Here is a 20,146-nt window from a genome sequence, read left to right on the forward strand (position 1 = left end):
GACTCTTTGTTTGAACTCTTTGTCAGGTAGATAGTTTATTTCTGTTTCAGTTAGTTCTTTTTCTGGGGTTTTATCCTGTTTCCTTACTTGGAATGTATTCCTTTATCTCCTCATTTTGCCTCTTTCTCTGTGCTTATATCTATGTATCATGTATGCCAGCTACATCTCGTGATCTTGGAGAGGTGGGCATATATAAGAGATGCCTTATGAGGTCCAGCAGTTTGCTTCCCTCTCATCACCAGTTCCAAATGTTCCAGGAGTGTCCCCTGTGTGTGCTATATGTGCCCTTCTGTTAGTGTTGCTCTTGTTGCAGGTGCCTGGGGAGGCTAGGCTTAAGCTTGCTCCCAGCTGGCCGTGAAGCATCTCTGCTAGAAGGTGGTCTTTTTCTCTCCAGAAAGGAATTTCTGCCTGTTCCACCTCAGTCAGCCCTGTCCCTTTTTGTGGGGGTTCTTTTTATCCAGTTTTCAGTTCTCTCTTAGGGTTAATTTTTCCAAGGGTAGTTGTAGATTTGTTGTGTCCACGGGAGGAGGTGAGTTCAGAGTCTGCCTACACCACCATCTTGACCTAAAGTGGTAACTTTGAGTAAAATTGGGCTGGGAAGTCCCTTCAGGCTGCATCTCAGAGTGCTGTAGTCCTGTATCTGGGATGATTCCTTGCCAACATCCATGTACAAACATGCCTTAATGTGTGTTAAACAGGCAGACCTCCTTTGACCCCAGATTCCTCTCCATTTCCCATTCTGTTTCTCTGCTCCATTCAAACTGCCTCTCCTCAGGTTCTCTCCTGAACCAATTCAGGAGTTTTCTCCACATCACTTCACCGAAATGGCTTTTTCCAGGTCATCAATGATTTCCATTTTGCTAAATTCAAGGTTAAGTTTTTGCTTTCATCTCACTCAACCTTTCAGCTGCATTTGACACAGATCATACAGTTGAACACTCCTCCTTCTAGAAACACTTTCCTCTGGATTTCCAGACACCCATTCTCTCCTGAATTTCCTCCCCCTATCTCTCCCTCCTCCTCCTCCTGCTCCTCCACCACATCTCTAGTAATACTCCCTTCTCGTTCCTGTGTGCTCTCTCTTCTCAGAGGAGTAAGTATTTTTCCTATTATCTTAGTGGCTACCCTACTTTATCAAGGTCTAACATTAATTAGTATGTATACCTTCTTCCCAGAGAGTTCAAGAATCCCATTTACCTCTTTCTGACTTCTAGGTTATTGTTGTGTGCTTAAATTATCATATAACTATAAAACTATAAATGTAATATATGAAAATATATATTTGAAGCGTATCACATTTTATCTTTGTTTTATAGATTTATTTGGAGCTACCCACATATTTATTAATTTTGCTGTTCTTACGTTGTTCCTACTTCTCCATCATGAGATTTCCTCCCTTTCTCTCAAAAAATATCCTTCACTATTATCCTTCAGTTTGATATTTTAGGGGAGCAAGAAATTTTCCTCTTTCCTCTTGGTTCTTCCGGCTGGTCTAAGAATTAAATTGACATGAGAAAGAATAACAGGAGAAAATCAAAGAAAGTTAAGAACATGTATACATGGGAGTAGCCCAGGAAAACTCAGTAATTCCCCCAAATGGCTGGAGCCACCACCTGAAATACCTTAAATACTTCAGCTGAAGACAAAAGAGGGTTTTGAGGGTAGTGGCTTGAGACTTCAAAGAGGAGGGAGGCAATTCACTAAGAGAAGGAAAAGTAAGTGTTTGGTCAACAAATGTTTGTCATGTTTGGCAGAGAGCGTGGGACATGAGGAGAGTTTTGATCAAATGGGCCTTGCTAGGCTCCTCCCTGTCTGCCACACCTAATACATATTACACTATAGTTATCTATGGTGAGAGCTCCTTCCTGGAACAGGCCTTCTCTCTTAAATTCCTTTAGGAAGTTAGGAGGAAAGTCAAAGTATCTTCTTGGTCTTTTGTTCCTAAAAATAATCAAGCCAAGGGGCTGGCCCCGTGGCCAAGTGCTTAAGTTAGCACGCTCCGCTGCAGGCAGCTCAGTGTTCATTGGTTCGAATCCTGGGCGCGGACATGGCACTGGTCTTCAAACCACGCTGAGGCAGCATCCCACATGCCACAACTAGAAGGACCCACAATGAAGACTATACAACTATGTACTGGGGGCTTTGGGGAGAAAAAGGAAAGAAATTAAAAAATCTTTAAAAAAATAATCAAGCCAAAAATACACATTTTGGGGTAGCAAATTCTGCTCTGCGACATCACATTAATGATAAATTTCAGTTTTTGTTTTTCGAGAAATGTTTTCATTTTCTGTTATTTTCCAAAAGATATTTTTGTTTTCTTTACAGTTCTTGAGTTTGTCATTGTATTGTTTCAGCACATTAAAGCTATTTTTTTCCCATTGTGATCCAGCTTCCATTTTTGCTGTTGAAAAATGAGATATCTGTTGAATTTGCTCTTTCTCTCTTTCCTTATTTCCTCCTCTCCTTCCTGTTTTTGCCCCCTCCTGACTGTTTTCAGGTTTTCTCTTTGTCTTTTCATTCCTCTCTTTTTTGTGATTTTATTATACTCACTGTAGATGTGGAATTTATTTTTTGTGTTGTGCTCGTGATCCACTGAGCTTATTGTCTCTATGGAGTAGTCACTCACCAGTTTAAAAATGCTTAGTCATTTTCAGTTCAATATTGCTGCTTCCCATGTGTCCCTTTAACCTGTGGTAATAGCTGAATGCATTTTAGAATTATTTCTATTTCATTCTCATGGTCTCTCTCTCTCCTTCAAAATTTTGCCTCTTTGGACTTTATTCTGGATTTCTTTCCAACCATTTATCCTGCTTATTAATTTTTCCTTAGCTGTTTCTAAGATGTGTACTTTCAAACACATCAGTTGAGTTCTTAATATTATTTTACTTGTCAGTTTTAGAATTTTTATTTTCCTTTCTCCAAATTTACTTTGTCTTTTTTAAAGTTTATGTTCCACTTCTCCACCAGAATTGTTTTTTAAGATTTTATTTTTTTCCCTTTTCTCCCCAAAGCCCCTCGGTACTGTATATTATTTGTTGTGAGGCCTTCTGGTTGTGGCATGTGGGATGCTGCCACAGCATGGTTTGATGACCAGTGCCATGTCCGGGCCCAGGATTCAAACCAACGAAACACTGGGCCACCTGCAGCAGAGCACGTGAACTTAACCACTCGGCCACGGGGCCAGCCCCTCCAACAGAATATTTAAACTTGTCTTTTATCCTCCTGAATCTGGTAACACAATTATATAAAGATAGTGTCAGGAGATCAGCTGGGCTGAGAGAGAGACAGCTGAACTGCCAGGTGTCAGAGTGACTGATTAAAAAACAAACCCAAAATGAAGGAGTTAAGCCTTTAATCACTTACTGTGATGGTATAAGCAAGAAACTAGAACTGGAATTTTAGTCTCCTCCTATTTAATATTCTCCTATGGAATGGCTCACTTGTTGAGGGTCATGTGGATCAGCACAGATATGGGGGTCATCTCACTGTTTGGAGAACCCCAGACAAAAGGCTTCATTTTTTTTCTCTGGATGCTGGGGGCTAGGAGGGATGAGATAGGAGTGGAGAAGTGTGGAGTACTGAGTCAGAGAGGGGAAAAGTTTCTTCAGGTTTTTCCTCTTCCCTTCATAGGAAATGTCTAGCAGAGGTACGTGAGGAAGAACTCTGTTGGTGGCTTCAGAGAAAGAGACCTGGGAATGGAGGTGCCAGGGCTAAGAATGCAAATATGGGAAGTGCTGCATGTTCATGAAGCACCATGCTGAGTGCTCCCCTAGCACTTTGCTGAGTGCTCCACAGGCAGGTAGTCCGCTGAATGCTGAGCAGGTACTGTGCTGAGTGCTCATCTGACAGGCAATATCCTGAGTCCTCACCAGATAGGAACTGTGCTGACTGCTCACCAGCCTCTTTGCACAATGCTCACAGTGTAGGTACTATGCTGAGTGCTCACCTGGCTGTCACTGTGCTGAATGCTCACCAGGCAGACACTGTGCTTATCACTCACCTGGAGTGAGCTTTGTGAATGTTCACCAGGCACTGTGCTGAGAGCTCACCATGCAGGCATTGTGCTGAGTGCTCACCAGGAAGGCACTCGGCTGAGTGAGCACCATGCACAGTGTTGAGTTCTCACAGGTGTCAATGAAAATAATCCATAACCAATCTATAAGTGAAAATTTGGGTGAGCTTATTCTGAGCTAAAATGTGAGGACCATGGCCTGGGCCCTTTCTTCCCAAAGGAAGAAAGGGCACCAAAGAAGTGGGGTGCACAGAGTGGTTATATACCCCCAAACAGGATGTTTCACACAGGATTGAAATGTCCTTTTACAACAGTCGTGAGACTGCTCTGTCGGCACGATGATTGATGGAAACAGCAGGTAGGTCTGCTGTCTCAGTGAACACAGCAGGGTGTCAGGTCTGCTGTCTCAAGCTGGGTGGTCACAGGTGAGCTGGGTGGTCAAAGGTGAGCACAGCAATCAGTTCCTAGCCTAAGGAAAGATGCTTATCCCTAAGGAAATGCCAATGTGGGGGGAAGTTGCACCTTTATCTTAATTAAGGCCATTTGTTCTTGCCATAGTAAATGTTTTAAAGCAGATATACAATGCGTGCTCAATGGCTGCACTCAATCCCTTTTGGAAAAAAACAAAGTCAGGCCAAATTAGGTTTACACCAAGTGGCTTCCTCATATTCTCCAATATATCCTATTGCTTGCCGTTTCTATTTGTCACAGGAAGGCACAGTGCTGAGTGCTCAACATGCAGGCATTATGCTGAGTGCTCACCAACCACTGTGCTGAATGCTCAAATGGACAGCACTCTGCTGAGTGCTAAACAGGCAGACATTGTGTTGTGCTCCCAAGGCATTGTGCTGAGGCATTGAGCCTTCTGGGCTCTTGACTGCTCATCCTCCTTGCTCATGTCATCTCCATAACTGTACACAAATATCCATCACAACCCTGCCCAGAGATCCTTGGGGATGAAGCCAGGGCTCCAGCTTTGAGGAGGCAGAACTGAATTCAGACCTCTTTTTTTCTACCAGTCCTGTGTCCTGGAAAAGCCATTGTGCCTCTCAGGGCTTCCCCACTCTCCCAACCTGCACAATGGTGATGATGCTCAAAACTACTACCTAGGCACATGGTCAGGTGTATATGAGATGACATCTACAACACCTGTGGGCTAGCGTCACATGTGTCTGATGCACAAACTTACAGATGAAATAATTACAGGAAAGCGTGGGATATACCATGGACTATCTCTCAAAGCTGGTCTGGGTTTCAGCTGTGTGATCTTGGGAAATTCACTGCCCCGCCAGGCCTCATATTCAGGCCTGCATCTTTAAAGGGTTGAAATTAAATGAAATTCAGATATTCATCTAATGTCATCCACTGGCATTAAACCTTCCAGGGTCTCCTGTTTTATGGACCCAAGTGCCTCATGTTGGCCTATGGGTTCTTCACAATGGCTCCCAATACTCCCTCCCTCCTGGTGTGCATATCCTCATGTAACCACGATGTGGTTAGTTACTGGCTTCTGAACAACTTAATACAGCCAAGGTGATGGGATCATGTCGAAGTTTTTTGTTTTTTTAAGATTGGCACCTGAGCTAACATCTGTTTCCAATCTTTTTTTTTGCTTATTCTCCAAAAGTCCCCTGGTACATAGTAAATGTTTTTGGGTGTGTATGTGCAATAGTTTCTATGCAGGTATTATATTTTTCAAACAGATAAGATAGGCTATTGAATACACCAAGAAAATGGATAAGTTGATCAAATTTTTTCAATGTGTGAAGTCTTTAGAGAGCAAATATCATTATTAGGAGCATAGAAAATGGAGCAAACATCTCATGCTCAAATTCTAGCACAGTCACTTACTAGATATGTGTATTGGGCAAATTACTATGTCGTTGGTGCCTCAGTTTCTTCATCTGTCAGTTGGCAATAATGATAAGCATACCCACTTTGTAAAGTCATGGAGAGTATTAAAGGCGTTAATGTCTGTAAAATGTTTGGAACACCTAGCATATCGTAAGCACTGTATCTATGCATTATAAATAAAATTTAAAAAATCTTTTGACCCTGTTCATAAGCTCCAGAGGGTGAGGCTAGTGCCCGGATGTATGTAGAAAGCACTCCATGACATACAATGAATAAAAGAATGAACAACACTGTTGAATGCTTTACCACTGTCACATATGTCATACTACAGACATTCCCAAGCAGAATCACACCCAAACCTATGTGTTCTATCCTTAAGTGTCTTCTTTGATTCTATCCAGGAATCACTGGGGCTTCTTGGACCCTAGTGAAGATTCCCTCTAAAGGTTCTCTTCTCTCTGTCACAAACCCCAGTCCTTGTCCTAATTGCTGCAGCTCACAGGGTCTGCACTCTGATCCTTTTATTCACACTAAGGAGAAGTGTCACCCCCAGATCTGGGCATGCACAGAACATGAGCCTTGTAGAAACGTTTCCTGGCCTGTGGCAGGTAGAAGCATGCAGTGACAGGGTGGGATTTGTGTAAAACTCTCCAGGTGTTGTCAGAGGGGTGGAGTCAGGGGAGTTGTCAGCAAGGACCAGTCCTGCTGGTGGGCCTTGATAGTTAAACTGTGTGTGAGGCAGGGATGGCTGTTTCATAGGTCCTAGCATAATACCTGCAATATGATGGTTCATGAAGTCAGAATCATCCTAATGAGGCCCAAATTAATCCAATGTCATCTGTTCCCTGACCAATTCGCTAATCCAGTAGTGATTTATAGTAGTGATGTTTGTATTCTATCATCTCGTTTTCATTGATTGGCTAGTGTAATTCAATTATTCTTTATATATCTTGTATACATTTACATAGTAAAGAAAAAGTGAGTTTAAAAAAAACTCTCCTTTAAAGAGTCTCCCTAGCATATTGAATTAATAACAGAAGCCATTGATGGAAAATTCACAAAAAAAATTTTGACCCTTAGTCTCTGGTTTTAGATCCTCCTAATTGGTAAATTATCTTGATTTCTGATTACTTTCTTGAGATTAGTCCATTTAGGACTACGTAGGAGTGCAACTTCATGCCACTTGAGAAGTAGTGGTGGGACCCTAGGATGACATTTGTTTCATTTTGTGTGTCTGTGTGTGTGAATGAGAGTGTTTACTGCCTCTTGCAGTTTGGGGCAGAGTACACTCCTTTTCTTGGGAAAAATGTTCCCTAACCACTTTTTTTTGAGGAAGATTAGCCCTGAGCTAACTACTGCCAATCCTCCTCTTTTCACTGAGGAAGAGTGGCCCTGAGCTAACATCCATGCCCATTTTCCTCTACTTTATAGGTGGGATGACTACCGCAGCATGGCTTTTGCAGATCGGTGCCATGTCCACACCCAGGTTCCGAACCGGTGAACCCCAGGCTGCCAAGAAGCGGAACATGCGAACTTAACCACTGCACCACCCAGCGGGCCCCCCTAACCACTTTCTCTGTGCTTTATTTTCACTCCTGCCTTGACCGGTGCTATCCAATAGTAGCATTAACACTCTATAACATGAAATCAAAAGTTTCTAGTGGCACATTTAAGAAAATAAAAACAAACAGCTGAACCGAATTTTAATAGTATATTTTAACCCATTATAACCATGATATTATTCGTGATGCAATCTATGTAAAAATTAATAATGAGAGAGTTTACATTCTGGGGGGTTTTTATTGGTTCCACAAATCCAGTTTGTACCTTTCAGCTGTAACATAATCTCCATTCGTAACTTGAATTTTTTCGTATATACATTATATTATAACGTTGACAGTTGTAGCATAAGATTCACATCTCTAAGTTGCTGGAAACATGCTTAAAAGATTTCCATTTAAGGATCACGTAGGATGAATAATGAAAAGTTTCTCTTGGGTCTAGTAAGAAAGGAGTCAGTGCGGCCTTACCAAGGGAATCACTCATAGAATACTGAGGGCAGATGGAGTGTGGGGGATCTGAGGAGGTGGTGGGACAGAGACACATAAGATGGATGATCTTTTCGCAATGGTGCACCACCACAGAAAATGAGTTATAGACAGCAATTTCTCTGTGAAATGTGAGGAAAGTTAAGTGACTTTGAATATGTTGGAAGGAATAAGGAAAGTGGAGAATATTAAAAACAGGCTCTAAATTACTGACACATAAAAAGAAAGTAAAATTTCCAGGCTTTATGGATGCTTCCCAGTTGACGTAGATGATATTGGATATACAGTGGAACCAACATATGTTATGTGCTTTTCTTAGCACTTAACATAAGACCAGCAGCAGGTAAGGCATGGCAGATAACAAGGATCTTCTGGGTTTGAAGTTTTACAAGACAGATATGAGCAGTAAGAAAGTTTGGATCATTCCAAGGGAATTATTGAGATCATAGCCCATGGAATCCTGGGATGATAGGAGAAGAGAATGAAGAGGAGAAGAGAAATGAAGGTGAGGATGTGGTGATCTGGCATCACTTCCAATCTTGAGGAACGAGTATCTATTGTATGAGCATTTGAGTAAAAACTGGAAATCAGGAATTGGATGTGGGTGGATATGTTTTCTGAGTTATTTATTTTTGCACAAGACCATTTGGGTTGACGGAAATATCTGGGATGTGGGAGTGAGTCACTAAGAGTCATGTAGATAATTTCACTATTAATTTAAGCTCTAAAGGAGCTCTGCATACCAAGTGGTCAATTGGAGAAAACATTTGCAAAACATATCCCTAGCAAAGCACATGTATTTATAATATACAAAGAGCTCTTACAACCCAATAGTAAGAAGACAAGCAACACTTCCCTGCTTGCCAGGAGGCAGCAGATCCGGCGTGTGATGAGCACCATGAATCCTGCCAAGCAAATGAGAACGATGGTCTAGAAGGGGAGATATGGGCAGACAATTGTTCCTGTGAGCCACCTCTTGTAATTCCCCCAGGGCTGCTGCTGTCCCCTCATTGTGTTGCAACACTCCTTGACATGGGTTGGCCAACTTTCATCATCACCCAAGACCCTGTTTGCATGGTTATCTTTTATGGGTCAGAGCATCAAGATATTGCCTCCCCACCCTGGGCTGGGGTTTCCTTGAGGTTGAGCAGAATTCTCAGTCAAGGCACCATTTCTGTTGGGAGAATACCCTGGAAGTGAATGGAATGGAGAATGCATGTGTGTTTTACTTTTTTAAATAAAACTTTTCAAACACAGAAAAGTAGAACAATATCAGAAACATCCATCACCTAGATTTAACAATGTATATTTTAGCCAAGTAAAACAATATTTCTTCCAGTGTGTAAATTATTAAAACTTGCCACCCTTGCTTCAATGAAAATGGATATTTTCATTGAAATATTAAAGTCAAGTAGACATCGTGATGTTTCAACCCCATTTTGCACCTCTGAAAAATCAGGGAATTTTGCTACATATTCAAGGTCATTGTCGCACGAAAAGAGAGTAACAAATTAAATCAAACTCATACCTCTGGGCACGGAGAACTGAAATTGGGCTGAGTCATCTTATGGTGGTCGCAGGCAGAATGGATCATCATACCTGGCAATCCCATGGGATCTCTCTAAATTTGTAAATTCTCACTCAAACGCTTTCTTCTCTGCCTAGAAAAATATTCATCCGCTTCTCCTTTACTGAGTTGTTTTATACTCATTTTTAAGGATTCTCTTATAACGTAATTTCCTCCAAGTAGCCTTCCCAGATTACCACTCCCAATCATGGATTGGTTCACGTCACATAATTTATAATTTTCAATCACCTATCATTGTTGTTACCAACTACAACATAAACTCCGGGAGAGTTTGAACACACAGCACCTGTTGTGCATGGGGGGAGGGTTTCAGGTACCTATACTTGTGCAACCTCTCTCCAGCCAAATTCTTATAGATGTGTTGTCCAATGTGGAGTTGCAACAAGTGCCTTTTTAAATTAAAATTAATTTTAATTAAGTAAAATTAAAAATCTGGTACTTCAGTACCGTTAGAAATTGGTAACGATAAATCCTAGTCACAATAATGTAACTTCAAGTACTCGATAGCCACAGGTAGTTATGCACTGGACAGCACAGATATAGAACATTTCCATCTTTGCAGAAAGCTCTAGTGCATGGTGCTGATCTAGAGCAGGACTTGGCAAACTACAGCCTGTGGGCCAAGTCAGGTTCGTTCCTATTTTTATACAACCTATGGATGTGGAAACAGGTCCACCCTGCCACACTTGTCAATGCTGGTTCACACACAGCTAGAGGCCCTCACTGACCATCTGGCCAAGTGGTTTTCAATGCAGAGATAAGGAAACAGAGTCCAGAGAGGGGAGGTGACCAGCCTGAGTTCACAGAGCTGTCTAGGAGAAGGCCTCTTATATTCCACTGGGTCTCCTTTTCTCTCCCTCAATGGTGGGTAAAGCCTGGGGTCTATGCCACCTCCCACTAGCCTGAGAAGGTTCCATGCTCTCTCAGCTCCAGTCCTCCCGATTCCCAGGAACAACCCCAGGTGTAGAAGTTGGAAACCTACTCCTGCCCCAGTGACCAGGGAGCCTTCCCATCCACAAAGATGCTGATCTTGTCCAGGGTAAGGCTCTGTAGCTGGGTACCATTCTGCGTCAGTCACAGGAATTCCTCACAGATGGCAACTCTGTCCAGTCTCCACATCAATGGTGAGAAGTTACACAGACGGTCCCCCAGTGTGGTTACTGTGGGGACAGAGCTAGAAGGGCGCAAGGGATGCACAGGGGTGTCTGGAATTCTACCCCGAGTCTAGGTCCTGTTCAAGAGAACTTTCTGTAAGGATGTGAACATTTGTCTGCCCTACCCAATACAGTCATCATTAGTCCTATGTTGTTATTGAGCAGTTAAAATGTGCCTACTGGGTGTGAACAAGGAGCTAAATTTCTCATATATTTTAATTTAATGTAATTGATTTATAAATAATTAGTCAGGGAAATGTTGGAGAAAGGATTTCTGAAAATACAAAAAAATGAGAAGACTGGTCAAAATGGTCAAAATCAATATTTTCAGAAGTCTAGAAATGAACCAAAGGCTTACAGCAATCTGAGGACTGTTTGGTTAAGAAAAACTTGATTCTTGGTGAAGCGAGTAAGCTCTGTGGCATTATAACGTGCACTATTCCCATCCTGCCCTCACAATATTCTCAATAACTTTGAAAATCATCAGTCTCAGAACCATGGTAGCTCTGAAAACCAAGATCTTAGCAGCCATAACGGATTTGGAGCTCCCAAAAGACCCATCCCCACTGAATTGTCACTATTTGACCTGTCTGGCAGCTCCTTGAGAAAGCCTCACTCTCAGGGCTTCTCTGTAGTTGACTCACAGCTTGCTTAGTGAGGAAAGCTTTTCCCCAGAGCACTTGAAGAAAAAACATCAGTGGTAAGTGTTTTACATTTCAGAGGCCTGAGTGAGCTATACCAGTTGAGGCAGGCAAGAGGTGAGCAGAAGCATAAAAGAAAAATTGTGGGAATGAAATGTCCGTAGGGGGCTTTGGAAAGCTCCAGTGGATTTGTGGTTATCTAGAAGGCTGTAAGTGTGCAGGGCTCTGTGCATAACCAGGAAAGACTTGAGAAGGTCTTAATCTCTCACCTTTAGCTGAAAGTTTGGTTTATCTGAAAAGCTGATTAACGTAATATGCTGTATTAACAGAGTAAAGGACAAATACCACATAATCTCAATACACACATGGAATATAGGTTTCACAAAATACAAATCCTTCAGGATTAAAAAAGAAATCACTCAACGCATTAGGAATAGAAAGAAATTTTCTCAACCTGATAAATATCATCCTTGAAAAACCCACAGCTAACAACATACTCAATGGTGAAAGACTGAAAATTTCCCCCTAAGACCAGGGACAAGAGAGCAATGTCTGCCCTCATCTCATGTGGCAACCACATTGTACTAGAGGTTCTAATGAGGGCAGTTAGGTAAGAAAAAGAAATAAAAGGCATCCAGTTTGGAAAGGCAGGTGTAAAACTATTTCCTTTTGCAGATGACATATCATATATAGAAAATCCTAAGAGATAAGCAGATGAACACACGGTATGTCAACCCTATCACAACAGGTGTATAAAAACTTAAATTGCCTCATGTGGTTAGTGGACACACTACTGAACAGCACAGTTAGACTGCTGGATCCTAAGTCAACTGGTTCTAGGCCCCCATCTTCCATGAATCTTGACTAAGGCATGATTCCTACACACTATATTCCATGGCTCCCAGCACTAGGTACCTCCATGACTTCTGAGTTTACACAGGCTTCCTTGTGGTTCTAAACCTGTTGGGCTCACTGGTTTAGGAAGAAGCTGGATTTTAGGTAACAGTTCTATATTCCAAGGATTCTCTTCCATAACAGCTAGAACTGATAGACTGTGGAATGGGAATACTTTTACAGAAGGAGAACTTTCCAGAGTCATTAGGTCCTGAGTTGAATGCTAAAACTTGACAGTCAGAAAAATAACTCCTGCCACTGCTGTTTCAGAAGAGCTGGTTGAGCTGAAAGACACGGCAATATTTCCAAGGTCAGAATCCCAGGCTCCGTGGCCTCTGAGAGTTTTCAGCTACTGAATGAACTTCCTCATTTACTTTTTCTTATCTCAATGAACACTAGACCAGGTATGTGTACCAAAGGATGTCTTGTCCCAGGCTATGACTTAGCTATGTGACCCTGGGCCAGCTATTGAAACTCTCAGTGCCTATTTCTTAATTTGTAAAACAGGAACAAGAACCTGTCTCCATGAATTGTTAAGAAAAGTCAAACTCTGACCACCCAGTGTCCATAGGTCAGTCCTTACATGAGAACAGAGTGGACAAGCATCTCCATTCTCACCGCACCCTCCATACTTCTCTTGTTCTATTGGTGTTTGCTGGTGCTTGGCTGGGTTATGTCCTGGGAATAGAGTAGGTTGGTGACAGTGAAATTCAGCTGGAAATGCTGGGGACTGGGATCGCTTCTTGGCTTGCCTGTCAGTAGATGAAATGGTGCCTCCACTCCTAGAATAAATAGAAACTATAAAATTCCTGGATCAGGAGAAGATTTTAACAAAGACGTCATTCCAGCCAGGTCCACTTATTTCTGGCAACATGACCTGAGCTGGGTTTATTTTTAAAAAAAAAAGATTTTATTTTTCCTTTTTCTGCCAAAGCCCCCCAGTACATAGTTGTGTATTTTTAGTTGTGGGTTCTTCTAGCTGTGGCAGGTGGGATGCCTCCCCAGCATGGCCCGATGAGCAGTGCCATGCCTGCGCCCAGGACCCGAACTGGTGAAATGCCTGGCCCCCAAATCAGAGCATGCGAACCCAACCACTCGGCCACCGGGCCGGCCCCTGAGCTGGGTTTTTAAAGGTGGGCTGCAGAAGGCCCTTCACCTCCCTGTCCACATCGAATCCATTCGTATGTCTACCTCCCAACTCCCAACCAAGAATTATGAGAGTTCACTAGGATGGGGGAAGAGGAGATTGGGCCTCTTGGGGGGCATAGTCAGCAAGTGAAGGTGCTTGTCACCCCAGTGGGCATCTGTCACATACCTTTTCTGACCTAGGTTCCTAATGGGGCTTTCTGCCTCTGGTCGTCTTCCCCCTCCCAATCCATTCTCCAAACATCACCTAGAAGATGAGCTTTCTAAAGCAGGACTCTGAATGTGTAGTGTCCCCCCATGAACCATTCCAGTGCCCAAAGACCCTGCCCACATCTTTAGCCTCAACTGTCACCTCTCTTGTGTCAACTGTATGGTTCAGCCTCACTAAACTTCTAACAGCTTCCCCAAATATGCCCTGATCTTTCTCTCTAGGTTATAGACACATGCAGCACCACTCCCCATCTCTTCCCCCTTTCTAGCTCCTGTTCCCCGTCACATCTCTGTTTCCTCATCACTTCCTCAGAAAACTTTTCAAGACATGGCTGTGTGTCCCTCCTTGAGGTTCCCACAGGCTCTTGAAATTCTCTGATTATAGCAACCATCAAAATGTACCATCAGTGCCTATTTACTCCCCTTAAGTATTTGTTGAATAAATGAATGCGAATGAAACAATGCATGATCATAACTAAGGGGCCTAAGAAGTCAACACAGGATCCTTCACGTTTTGAGCTGGAAAAACTGATGTGTAATAATAACCATTCCCTTGGGTGCAGTTGCTTGACGTCGTCTTCCTGCCTCCTGCTGGATGGCACACTTCCATGGGTATCTAGATAGACCCCCTTTCACCTCCAGAGCCTCCATCCATTACATTGTTACTGATAAAACCCATCCTTCCTCACAGCCCCATCTCTTCGAGCCATGAAACCAGACCCCATCTTGCACCTGTCACATGCACATCAACCACCAGTTAAGTTGCACCCAGGCAGTGGGATGAGGCATTCAGGATGTTGTCTAAAAGCACTTGCTTCACCATGAGGTGGTCCAGATTGGGGGAGAACAGTGCCTGGATGGTGGCCAACATGTAGTCCAAACTAGAGACACAGACCAAGGGAACTCCTGAGGTCCTGCTTTATACAGCCAGAGACCTAGGGACAAGCAATGCGGGGTTATCTGGCTGTCTCTTCTCCCAGGCTGGGAAAGAGACCCTGACCAGAAAGAAAAGGCTTCCTGGAGTTGGGAATAGAAGCAGTAACAGTGACAATAATGAACACCTACTGAGCACTTCTGAGAAGTGACTTACACATTCCCTCACCATTACTGTGGTGGAAAGTATTATTATAATTATCCCCATGTTAAAGACAAAGGAACTGAAGTTTAGAAAGATTCAAAGATAGCACTGTGTCCCCTGATCCCCCTCTTCCCCTGTATGGATGTCCTAGTTTCTCCACCCATCCCTCAGAGACCTGGATTCAAACCCATGTGCACTTCTTGGCCCGTTTGCTTCACTTCTCTGAGCCTCAGTTGCCCCATCTGAACAACAGGAATGTTCATTTTATCCACCTCATGGAGGCTTCTACGGGATTTAAATGAGGTGATCATGAATGAAAGTGCTCAGCAGGGAGCTTGGCCATGGTCAATGTCATTATTGGGCTGATATTTGCCAAAAGTGCCAGGAGGAGTTGAAGGAGGTAGATGTTGGGGCTTAACGCTTTTCCCACCCCTGAGACCTATGGAAGGAGACGGCAGGATTAGGGATGTAGGGGAGAATGGGAAGCATGTCAGTGACTTCCAGATCAAGGATGAGCCACAGGAGCTCATCAGAGACACCAGCCACTGGCCCAGCCAAAGTTTCCAATCTCTTCAACTTACATCAAGTCAGGGAGTGTGATACTTCCAGCTTTGCTTTTTGTTCTCAGGATTCCCTTGGCTGTTTGGAATCTTGTTGTGCCATATAAATTTTAGGATTGTTTGTTCTATTTCTGTGACAAGTGCCATTGGAACTATGATGGAGATGGCATTGAATCTGTAGATTGATTTAGGGAGTATGGACATTCTAGCTGTGTTAATTATCCCAATCCAAGAGCATGGAATACCATTCCATTTCTTTGTGTCTCCTTCTATTTCTCTGAACAATGTTTTATCATTTTCAGTATAAAAGTCTTTTACCTCTTTGGTTCAGTTTCTTCCCAGGTATTTTATTCTTTCTGCTTCAATTGTAAATGGGATTTATTTCTTAATTTCTCTTTCTGCTACTTCCTTGTTAGTGTATAAAAAAGCAACTGATTTCTGCATGTTAATTTTGTATCCTACAACTTTACCATATTCATTTCTTATTTCATTCATTCATTCATTCATTCATTATTGTGGTAACGTTGGTTTACACCATTACGTAAATTTGAGGTGTAAATCAGTACATTTCGATTTCTGTGTAGAGTATATCATGCTCACCACCCAAAGCCCAATCACAATCCATCACCATACACATGTGCCTCACCACTCCTTTCACAGTCCTTCCTCCCTCCTTACCCTCTAGTGACCACAAATCCAATCTCTGTCTCTATGTGTTTGTTGTTTTTATTTAAAGATTTTATTTTTCGTTTTTCTCCCCAAAGCCCACTGGTACATAGTTGTATATTCTTCATTGTAGGTCCTTCTAGTTGTGGCATGTGGGATGCTGCCTCAGCGTGGTTTGATGAGCAATGCCATGTCAGCGCCCAGGATTCGAACCAACGAAACACTGGGCCGCCTGCAGCGGAGCGCGTGAACTTAACCACTCGGCCACGGGGCCAGCCCCTTGTTTATTGTTTTTTATTTATGAATGAGATCATGCAACATTTGACTTCCATACTATGACTTATTCCACTTAGCACAGTGGACCCTCAAGTTCCATCCATGTTGTCACAAATGGCCAGATTTCATCCTTTTTTATGGTGAACAATATTCCATTGTGTATATTTACCACATCTCCTTTTTTTTATTTTAAATATTTTATTTTTCCTTTTTCTCCCCAAAGCCCCCAGGTACATAGTTGTGCATTTTTAGTTGTGTGTCCGTCTAGTTGTATACCACATCTTCTTTACCAATTGGCCCTTGATGGAAACCTTGTTTGCTTCAAAGTCTTGGCTATTGTGAATGATGCTGCCATGAACATAGGGGCGCATACATATTTACATGTTCATGTTTTCATCTTCTTTGGGTAAATACCCTTCATTGGAATAGCTGGATAGTATGGTAGTTCTACTCATAATTATTTTGAGGAATCTCCAAACTGTTTTCCATAGTGGCTGCACCAGTTTGCACTCCCACCCGCTGTGTATGAGAATTCTCTTTTCTCCACATCTTCTCCAACACTTATTTCCTGTCTTGCTAATTATAGGCATTTTGACAGGCATGAGGTGATATCTCATCATAGTTTTCATTTGCATTTCCCTGATAATTAGTCACGTTGAACATCTTTTCATGTGCCTGTTGGCCATGTGCATATCTTCTTTGGAGAAATGCCTCTTGCCCATTTTTTGATTGGGCTTTTCCATTTTTTCTAGCTGATATGTATGAGTTCTTTATAGATTTTGGATATTAACCTTTTATCAGATATATGGTTTGCCAACATATTCTAGCGATTGTTAGGTTGTCTTTCTGTTTTGTTGGTGGTTTCCTTTGCTGTGCAGAAGCTTTTTAGTTTGATGTAGTCCCATCTGTTTATTTTTTCTATTGTTTCCCTTGCCCGGTCAGACACAGTACTCGAAAATATACTGCTAAGACCGATGTCAAAGATGGTACTACTTTTATTTTCTTCTAGAATTTTCATGGTTTCAGGTCTTACATTCAAATCTATAGTCCATTTTGAGTTAATTTTTGTGTACGGTGTGAGACAATGGTCTACTTTCATTCTTTTGCAAGTGGCTCTCCAGTTTTCCCAACACCATTTATTGAAGAGGCTTTCCTTTGTCCATTGTATGTTGTTTGCTCCCTTGTCAAAAACTAGATGTCCATAGATGTGTGGGTTTAGTTCTGCCCTCGTGAGTCTGCTCCATTGATCTGTGTGTCTGTTTTTGTGCCCGTACACTGCTGTTTTGATTACTATAGCTCTGTAGTATATTTTGTAATCAGGGAGTGTGATATCTCCAACTTTGTTCTTTTTTCTCAGGATTCCTTTGGGTCTTTTTGGTCTCTTGTTGTGCCATATAAATTTTAGGATTCTTTGTTCTATTTCTGTGACAAATGTCATTGGAACTTTGGTAGGGATTGCATTGAGCCTGAAGATTGCTTTAAGATGTATGGACATTTTAACTATGTTAATTCTTCCAATCCAAGAGCGTGGAATATCATTCTATTTCTTTGCGTCTTCCATTTCTTTCAAAAATGTTTTAACTTTTTGAGTGCAAAGTTCTTTCACCTCATTGGAGAAGTTTCTTCCCAGGTGGCTTATTCCTTTTGCTGCAATTGTAAATGGGATTGCATTTGCAATTTCTCTTTCAGCAAATTCCTTGTTATTGTATAGAAACCCAACATATGTCTTCATGTTGATTTGCATCCTGCAACTTTACCATATTCATTCCTTTTTTATTTATTTGTTGCAGTAACATTGGTTTATAACATTATATAAATTTCAAGTGTACATGATTATCCTTCGATTTTGGTGTAAGTTACATCATATTCACCACCCAAAGGCTAATTACAATGAATCACCATACCCAAGTGTGTAATTACCCCATTTACCCTCCTGCCTCCCTCCTAACCTCTGGTAACGACCAATCCAATCTCTGTCTCTATGTCTTTGTTCTCATTTTTATCTTCTATATAGGAATGAGATCATATGGTATTTGACTTTCACACTGTGACTTATCTCACTTAGCATAATACCCTCAAGTTCCATCCATGTTGTCACAATTGGCCAGATTTCATTCTCTTTCATGGCTGAGTAGTATTCCATTGTGGAGTAGTATTCCATTGTGTATATATACCACATCTTCTTTATCCATTCATCTCTTTTTTTGTTTGATGGAGATTAGCCCTGAGCTAACATCTACCACCAATCTTCCTCTTTTTGCTGAGGAAGACTGGCCCTAAGCTAACATCCATGCCCATCTTCTTCTACTTTATATGTGGGATGCCTACCACAGCATGGCTTGCCAAGCAGTGCCATGTCCTCACCTGGGATCCTAACTGGTGAATCGCAGGCCACCAAAGCAGAACATGTGAACTTAACTGCTGGCCCCCATTCATCTCTTAACGGGCACCTAAATGCTTCCAAGTTTTGGCTACTCTGAATGAAGCTGCCATGAACCTAAGGGTGAATATGTCTTTACCTACTCATGTTTTCATGTTCTTTGCAAAAATACCCAGCAGTGGACTGGCTGGATCATACTGAACTACTACACTTAATCATACTTCTTATTTCCTTTTTTGTTAATTATAGCCATTCTGATGGGTGTAAGTTGGTATCTCATGATAGTTTTCATTTGCATTTCCCTGATAATTAGTGATGTTGAGCATCTTTTCTTGTGCTTGCTGGCCATTGGTATATCTTCATTGGACAAACGTCTTTTGCCCATTTTTGAGTTGGGTTTTTCGTTTATTTGTTGTTGAGATGTATGAGTTCTTTAAATAATTTGGATATTAACAGCTCATACCGTATATGTGATCAGCACGAGTTTGAAAATATCTTCTCCCAATTTTCAGGTTGACTTTTCATTTTGTTGATGGTTTCCTTTGCTGTACAGAAGCTTTTTCGTTTGATGTACTATCATTTGTTTATTTTTTCCCTTTCCTGGCCAGACATGGTACTTGAAAATACACTGCTATGATCGATGTTGAAGAGGATAGTGCCTATGTTTTCCTCTAGAAGTGTTATGGTTTCAGGTCTTACATTCAAGTCCTCTAATCCGCTTTGAGTTAATTTTTGTGTATGATGTAAGATAATGGTCTTCCATCCTTTTGCAGGTAGCTGTCCAGTTTTCCCCATACCATTTATTGAAGAGACTTTCCTTTGTCCATTGTATGTTCTTCGCTCCCTAGTCAAAAATTAGCTGTCCATAGATACATGGGTTTATTTACCTTGCTCTCAATTCTGTTCCATTGATCTGTGTGTCTGTTTTTGTGCCACTACAGTGCTGTTTTGATTACTATAGCTTTGTAGTATATTTTGAAATCAGGGAGTGTGGTCCCTCCATCTTTGTTATTTTATTCTCAGGATTCCCTTTTTTACCAAACCAATGTGAGTTTACTCCTGGTGAGTTAAATCAGGCTTTCCATCAGAAGTAGCCATCTCACAAAGTAAGGCATATTTGCAGCAAATAGGAGACTATGAGTAATCATCTCCCAAGTCATGGCCTCCCTGAACAAAGGGAAGAAGGGACGTTTATTTCAGATAAGAAATGAATATTCAAAAGGGTAAGGTGGGTATTTCCTTGCACAGGCTCAGTTTGAAAACATGCTTCCGCATACACTGTAGGTTATGGTAATAAGGCCTAAGCTCCTCCTGGAGAGATCTCAGCCTTAAAAATAAGGCAAAGGTCATAGGCATTGCTCTTGTGATGAGGCTTTGTCTGATCCAGAGAGCTTGGTGATTGCATCTCCTTAACATAAGGAACAGTAACAACTTGGAAAAACAGTTAAAATATCCATACCCACCCTTGAGTTTCTCGGGGTAACTAGTCGGTGACACAAATCCTTCCTCTGGTTTTATCCTGCGCCTTGTTCTTGAGGGGCACAGGTCGAAGGTCCATGTTCTGTGACTGCTGAGCTTGGGCATTTTCATAGGGACCAGAAGAGGAGCTGAATTTCCAGCTACTCTCAAATAGGTTTGT

Source organism: Equus caballus, chromosome 12 (genome assembly GCF_041296265.1).
Source record: "Equus caballus isolate H_3958 breed thoroughbred chromosome 12, TB-T2T, whole genome shotgun sequence".
In the NCBI taxonomy this organism is placed as follows: domain Eukaryota; kingdom Metazoa; phylum Chordata; class Mammalia; order Perissodactyla; family Equidae; genus Equus; species Equus caballus.